Below are 7,074 nucleotides of genomic sequence, written 5' to 3' on the forward strand. Positions count from 1 at the left end.
GTAGCTTGCACGGGAGGAGCGCAATGCTACAGAGAAAGCGGAGCTGATCGGCACCTAGTTTGGCATGGCTTTTGGACTAGGCTAAGCCCTACCAAGTCATTCCCAGCATTTTCCGGAATTTATTGATCATTATCGATTATCGATTAGCTGCCGTGTGACTATCGATTGTCTATCGATGAGAGATTAAGCTTAAGTAGTCCCAACCATGCTTAGCTAGACTTAACCAGGCTCAGCTTCGCCAGTTCACAGAGGTTGTGTCATTGCGCTTGGACCCTTTCTGCATACCGCCAGAATCGCCCACAATTTCTGTCCGCAGCTACGGACTAACGCTCGGCTTAAACAGCTCCGCTGTTAAAAAAACCGCGAGAGCAACTCACTCTTATATGCGTGTGCACACTAATATGCATGTGAGTCCGAACAACAGAAAATATTTTTTCGCTTCTATGCCTTTTTCCATCAGCCATCCGCATTGGTCAAAGTTTTCGGGCTGCGTCCACTTCGCCTGTCTGTCACCTGACGTCAAAAACCGTGAAAAATCACTGCGTCAAGGTGGCTTGTACGCATTAAAGATGCTTTAACGCCGATCACACGTAATTTTTTTTTTAGTAGCCGGACCACTGCCCCGTTCCGACATCAATAGAAGGTGGGTACCCGCCGATCGCTCTGGCAACTGGCTAGTCGGAGCTGCCGTGAGAAATGGATTTGCCTATATTAAAAATTTTTCGTACATTATATGGTTGTCGAGTCCTTTCAACACGAAAACGACATCGCTATGTCAAAATTTTCTTCACTGAAGATTCGTTTTAGCTGCATTGTTACGTTTTCCGTTGCACGCCGACATGATTTTTAGCAGCCACCGAAAGCTAAGTAAGAAGAAGCAGGGGAAACGCAGACGAGGCGGCAACACCCTGCTCATCAGGTTATCTACTTTCACTGCGCTAGCCCGGCCCCACGTTACCCCCTCCACTTCTGCGTGCTCATAGCCCTTGGTCAGCCAATCAGGTAAGAAATATGTGTTAAGTTAGGCAATGCTATTCCTTTTAAAAGCAAACAACTGCAGTGACCTCCTATAAAGTAGGAGAGCGTTTCAATAGTCTTCTCAAACACGCTGCGAGTCACCGCCTGATGCTTGCGTTGGCGGTTACTAAATTGACATCAGTTGATTAGAAGGAAAACAGATTGGAATAGTTTACGTTATAGGGTGCCAGCCATCGGCCCGCCTAGACTTGTACCAGCGCGCGATCGGTTTCTAGATCGGGGCCGCGGGGCCGCGCTCAGCCGCGCCATACGTATACCGCCGCCACGGGAGTAAAACGTCCCCCACTTTCCGTTCGGCCTTGTGCGCGATGGAAGAAGGAGCGCTTTTTCCCCTCTTCCTCCCTTGCGCACGCGAGACTGACAAAGCAACCATTCTTTGCTCACCCTCTCACGCTTCCAGTTTCACCCACACCATACGGCGCGCGGCCACGATGTTATTGCACTTGGACTTTATACGAAACATCACGTCGACGACGACGGCGGAAATGTGTCTGGAGTGTCCATATATTTGCAATCGCAATAAAATTATGTGGATCCGACTCAGTGTGGTAAGCAGAGTAAGCGAAGCTTTCTCTGCTGTTTGCTTTGACTGACGATAGTACGCGGTGATCTTAACAGTGAATGTTTAATTTCTTCAGCATTTAGTGCAACGCGAGAGTGGTGAGCTGATGTTCTGCCTGCACCTGTTTGTCCGTGTAATACACACAATACCCAGCGAGACGTGCTTGCTTGAGGTATTGTTGTGCGCCGTTTTTCATAACTTCGAGATTGAGCCACCAGGCTTCTAAGATGAACCTGGCACGCTTCCACTCGCACCGGCAACATCCGGCCGCGATGTTATCGCAGTCGGACTTCACACGGAACATCGCGGCGACAGCGAAGGCGACGCGGATGGCGTCGGCGTAAATGTGCCTGGAGTGTACATATAACTGATTTCACAATAATAAAAAAAAAGTTGTGTACGGGAAATACCGCTACCATAAACTAGAAGCTTGTTTCCCCACAGTACGACTGAGTTTGTGGAGAAACAAACGCATTGTATGTTTTCTTCGTATTTCCAAGCGATTTGGTGCGACTGCATTTAAAAGCCCGGAATCAGGTTAGTCATGTCCGAACGATCGTCAGACCAGTGTTTTGTTGCGCTACGAGGACATTGTAAGAGTCACCTTACGAGAGGAAATATTCCCGACAAAGCGGGGCTCCGAGAAGTATTCTCAAGAGATTACCAATTTGCTCAGCTAAGCAATCGTGTGGCTCACAGCAGGCCCTACAACAATTGACCCGGTGTAGTTCAACGGTTGCGGCTCCACTTTCTCAAACCTTCACACCTTACCTTCGCGTATAAAGTGCGAGATTTGTGTACACTGAACAGGCACGCATGATTTTAGCTGTACTTCCGAACTGATAAAAGAAATCACGCAGAACCTCCTCTGGGAGTTGCCTAAGTATGCACAAGCATTGTGCCGCTTACTAATCCCCACGCTGCCCGGTGTCATCATCAATGTTATGAAATTTGATTCGACAGCACAAACCCTTATAAACCCTCATCGGTCGTTATCACCTTATCGAACACGATCCGACCCTTACGAACTATTATCGGTCCTTATCAACCTGGATGTCCAGCTAAGCTGTTACAAAACCACCACTACAATTGCTGAGGGAGCATGCAATGTTTATTCATGGTTCGGATGCTTGTTTTGCACTTATTCTTTGTTGAAACGTGTGCTGTTCTGTGTATTGTATGGGTGATCTGAATGAATGTATGCGCTGTTCGCTTCACTTCGCTGAGCACTTGTAGCCTCTGGCTTACGTGGTTATGAGCCATTGCATTCGTCTTACGTGACGGACGGACAAATTTCTCATTTGGTAGGCATAGAAATGCTTATGCATTTAAAACTAAAACGGGATGGTTTATTAAACGAGACGAAGCTGCTGATTTTCGCTGTAACACGGGGACTATCTTTTCCTCTTTATTCGTTCCGTCACGCGCACTATAGATCATGAAATTTTCCTTTAAATTTGTTTTTACACTGATTATATTCAAACCTTCGCATTGTCGGCACATTGCACTAAACACTCGTAACACACGTAACAAATTAAGTAAACACCTAACAAGTAACACGTAAACACACGTAACAAGTGCTCTATTTGGCGATGTCCTTTTGCGTCAAAAATTTGCCTAATACTAAATCTGTCTAAGCACCTTATCTTTCTAAATACCAAATGAAACACTTTACCATGCACCGAAACTTGAGAAAAAGGGGGGCGCGCAACCAGGCTTCGCGCTTCGATGGCACTCCATAAAGCCATTTGGCCCGCTCCTTCTTTCAGAATCTAATACCATCATCTTTCCTTATACGTCATGGAGCAAATATGCATCACAGCTGCACATTCGTGTCCATTTTTGACATGGTCCGCAAGCTCTTTCCCATCAGTTCCACGGCGGACGAATCTTTTGCCCCTGTGGAGATGCTTTCCCGCATAGTAGCCAAACAAAAGCGCCCCAGGAAAAAAATTCAGCGAGCGGATTAAAACCAAACTGAACCTACATATATAGAGAGACCTAAAGTATGTGCCACTTGAGTGCAATTAGCGGATTCGTTTTTACTGTGCTGCAAACTACATTTTAAAATCACCCCATGCATTTTCAATGAGTCTACAAAAGTGCCCCAGGAAAAAAATCCAGCCAGTGGAATTAGACTGCACTCGACATATACCGTGAGAACGTTGTCGGGATTTAGTGCCTAAAGTGCAAATCGCGAAAAACGATCCATTGCTCAGTAATCGATTCTTAAATAATGCTTCCCATAGAGTTACGCCAACCGCATCGCCCCAGGGTCGGCTTCGCCGCAGTAGTCGATGTCCCAGATTGCTGGACTTGCTTTCCGGTCACGACAGAAGGCAAGGATGCCGTCTATCATATTTGCTACACATTCTTGACCATCGAGGATCCGTGCCATCTGTTTTTGAAAATATTCTGGAGCTGATGTTATGACAAATGGCAGGTGACAAAAGCAGTATCGGCTAAAGGCGTGATGAAAGTCGTTAGCTCCTGTGACTCTGTAGAGAGCTTGACCTGGTGAAAGCCGCCTGTAGCTTCCAGCTTCGAGAAAAATTTTGAGTCGCCTAGAAGACCAAGAACTTGCTCAATGGTTGGCAATATGGGATGCTCCCGGAGCACAGCTTCGTTCAACTGAGTCAGGTCGACGCAATGTCGGTAACCACCTGAGGACTTCGGAACTACTACGAGTCCCGCACACCAAGCAGTCGGCATATCAATCTGACGAATAACTCCTTCGGCTTCCATCCTGTCCAATTCTTGCCGAACAATACTTTGCTATGGGATGGGGATTCGTCTAGGAGCGCTACGTGAGAATGGTACGGCGCCTGGCTTACGTCTGATCTGGTACTCATCTTCCAGCATGCCGAGACCTCTGAACAGTTCCGCATGTGCTTCGACCTCGAGTGCTTCGCGCGCTAGGCAACTTAGTCGAAGAGTAGAAAGAGACTGCACCACATGCACTCGCTGGGCACTTGTTGTCCCTTGCCAGACGAGCTTGGTGACGTGCAATCCAAGTACTCGAAGCGGCTGACCTCCTGGACATGTCAACTGGTTGTCCACTTTGTTGAGCTGCGGAGGCCCTGTACGGAAACCTTGCGGCACTGCCGCAACTTCCGCGCCAGAGTAGACTTTGAAAGAGGCAGTATACTTGTCTACCGTGACGTCTACGTACTTGGCGTTCTCAGGCACCACGACAGTATCCAGGCAGATAGTAGCAAGCTTGGTCAGCTTTGCTTTGCGGGAACGACATACCTCAGCGAAATGACCTTTCTTTCGACAGTGATTGCACAGAGACGCACGTGCTTGAACGTCGACGCAGCGAACGCCCGCAAAAAGAACTACTCGTGGCCTGGAATCCGAGCATCGAGGGGCTTTGTGAAATTTGGCTTTGTCTAGTGGAACTGGCATGGAACCTTCTGCAATTCCGTTTGCCGCTTTTTCTTTGTCAGCGTCTTCCCATTGACTCACTTGAGTCCAAGCATCCTTTAGCGTCAGCTTGGAGTTACAGCACAGCTGATTCGAGAGACGAGCGTCTCTTACGCCTACTACAAATCTGTCCCGCACGAGACGTTCTTCGATTTGAGTCGACGGGTCGTTTCCACGCTACCAGTGTGCACAGTTCTGCATAGTAAGCGTCAAAGGTGTCGCCCGATTCTTGAGTACGCTTGTGAAAGCGAGAAGATTCATAGAGCTCGTTAGCCGGGTGAACAAAGTGCTCCGTGAAACGCTTGACGACGGTCTCGAAGGATAGCAGTTCATCCGCAGAAAGAGAAAAAGTATCGAGCAGGGGACAACTTTCGGGGCCCGTACAGTATAAAAGTGAGCGTACTTGCTTCGGCGGAACCATGGCAAACTCCAGAGACAGCTGCGTAGTCTTCATTACGTGTTTTCCACGTTGGTGGAGTCGAACGCGTCGGGCTGCCAAAGGAAAATACCAAACCACTTAGAATCGTCAGTCTGGTATTCGTTGGCTACGCTTTCTTCTGCAGTGTAAATCTTTTGGGCAGATGAAGGCGAACGAAGGCGTTCATTCGGCCACTTCTGACACCCTGTCGAACGTTACCTGCTTGGGCGTCGCAACATCAAGTGATTTTATTGCCGCGTCGCAATCCCGGCCCCGACACAGGCGGCACCACCAGACAGCTCATAGAAGCCTAGGTGGCGACCCTAACAGCCACCTTCACACACTTTTCGGTTGCTATCTTGAAAGAACGGCCGCTAATGCGTATAGTGTAAACCAGTAACGGTTCTATAGTCATATTTCAGAAATTGTAATAAAATTGCGGTCGTATTTGCACAAATGCTCCTTGGAGAGACTGTTTACGCGCTTATAGACGGACACCCTTTTTTGCGAACATTGCTAAGATAACAGGTATTCAACAGGAGTTAACTACCTTTCTAAAATAAGTCATTACGGTGTATGTCAGTACTCAAAACCAAGACAACTATACTCGGAAACTTGTTTTTCTTTCGAACTTGTAAAGGTTTTTTTTTTGCTCCGAGATGTTTATCATCATTAGCGATGTGTGCGCTAGTTTCGCATTTCACAGTGCGTTGTTCCAGGGAGCCGTCAGGCTGCACAAATAACACTGGATTCAGCTGCAAGCAGGAGCGAAATCTTTCGCTCCGACGTGCATCCCAATCCCTTTATACGAAAAGACAAAGTCGGAACTACAAAGAATGCAGCAGATCGGCGTCATATCACCTGTTGATGAGCCGACTGTGTGATGCTAGTCGACACAAATCCCTCCGGAGACGTGAGAATCTTCGCGGACTACACAGAACTGAACCACCACGTTATGAGAGAATCGCATCGTGTCCCTTCCATGGAGCACTCTCAGACTTCTTCAAAGGCTAAAGTATTCTCCGAACTTGATGCTAACTTTGGAGTTGGGCAAATTCTGCATTGTGGAGATTCTGAAAAACTCAGCGCATTCATCTATCCTTTTGGGCGCTTCTACTTCAACCGGTTAACTTTTGGAATTGCGTCTGCTCCACAACACTTCCAGAAACAGATATCATGTACATTACAAGACGTCAACAGGGTTGTCCGTCACATGGACGGCATCCTTATCTGGGGTTCGAACGAGCATGAGCATAACAAGACACCGAGAAATGTGATTCAGCAACTCGTCAAGGCTGGAGTGACATTGAACGAAAGCAAATGCTTGTTTAATGTCGAGCACCTCACGTTCCTATAGAGACTCATAAAACAAGACGGAATACGACCCGACGAAAAGAACGTTGAAGCCATTTTGAAAATCGAAGCCCAAGAAACAGGACCGAGCTGCAGAGAATTCTCGGAATGGCAACATACCTCGCCAGATTCGTTCCCAATCTCTCGAAAGTCCTGCAACCACATAATCTTTTGTTGTCAAAGAAGCAAGAGTTTGTTTGGGATGCTCCACAACAGTAGGCGTTAAACAGATGGAAGTCGGTGCTTTCGTCTCACTCTTTCCGTGGAGTGCACGATC

Source organism: Dermacentor silvarum, chromosome 3 (assembly GCF_013339745.2).
Source record: "Dermacentor silvarum isolate Dsil-2018 chromosome 3, BIME_Dsil_1.4, whole genome shotgun sequence".
Lineage (NCBI taxonomy): Eukaryota > Metazoa > Arthropoda > Arachnida > Ixodida > Ixodidae > Dermacentor > Dermacentor silvarum.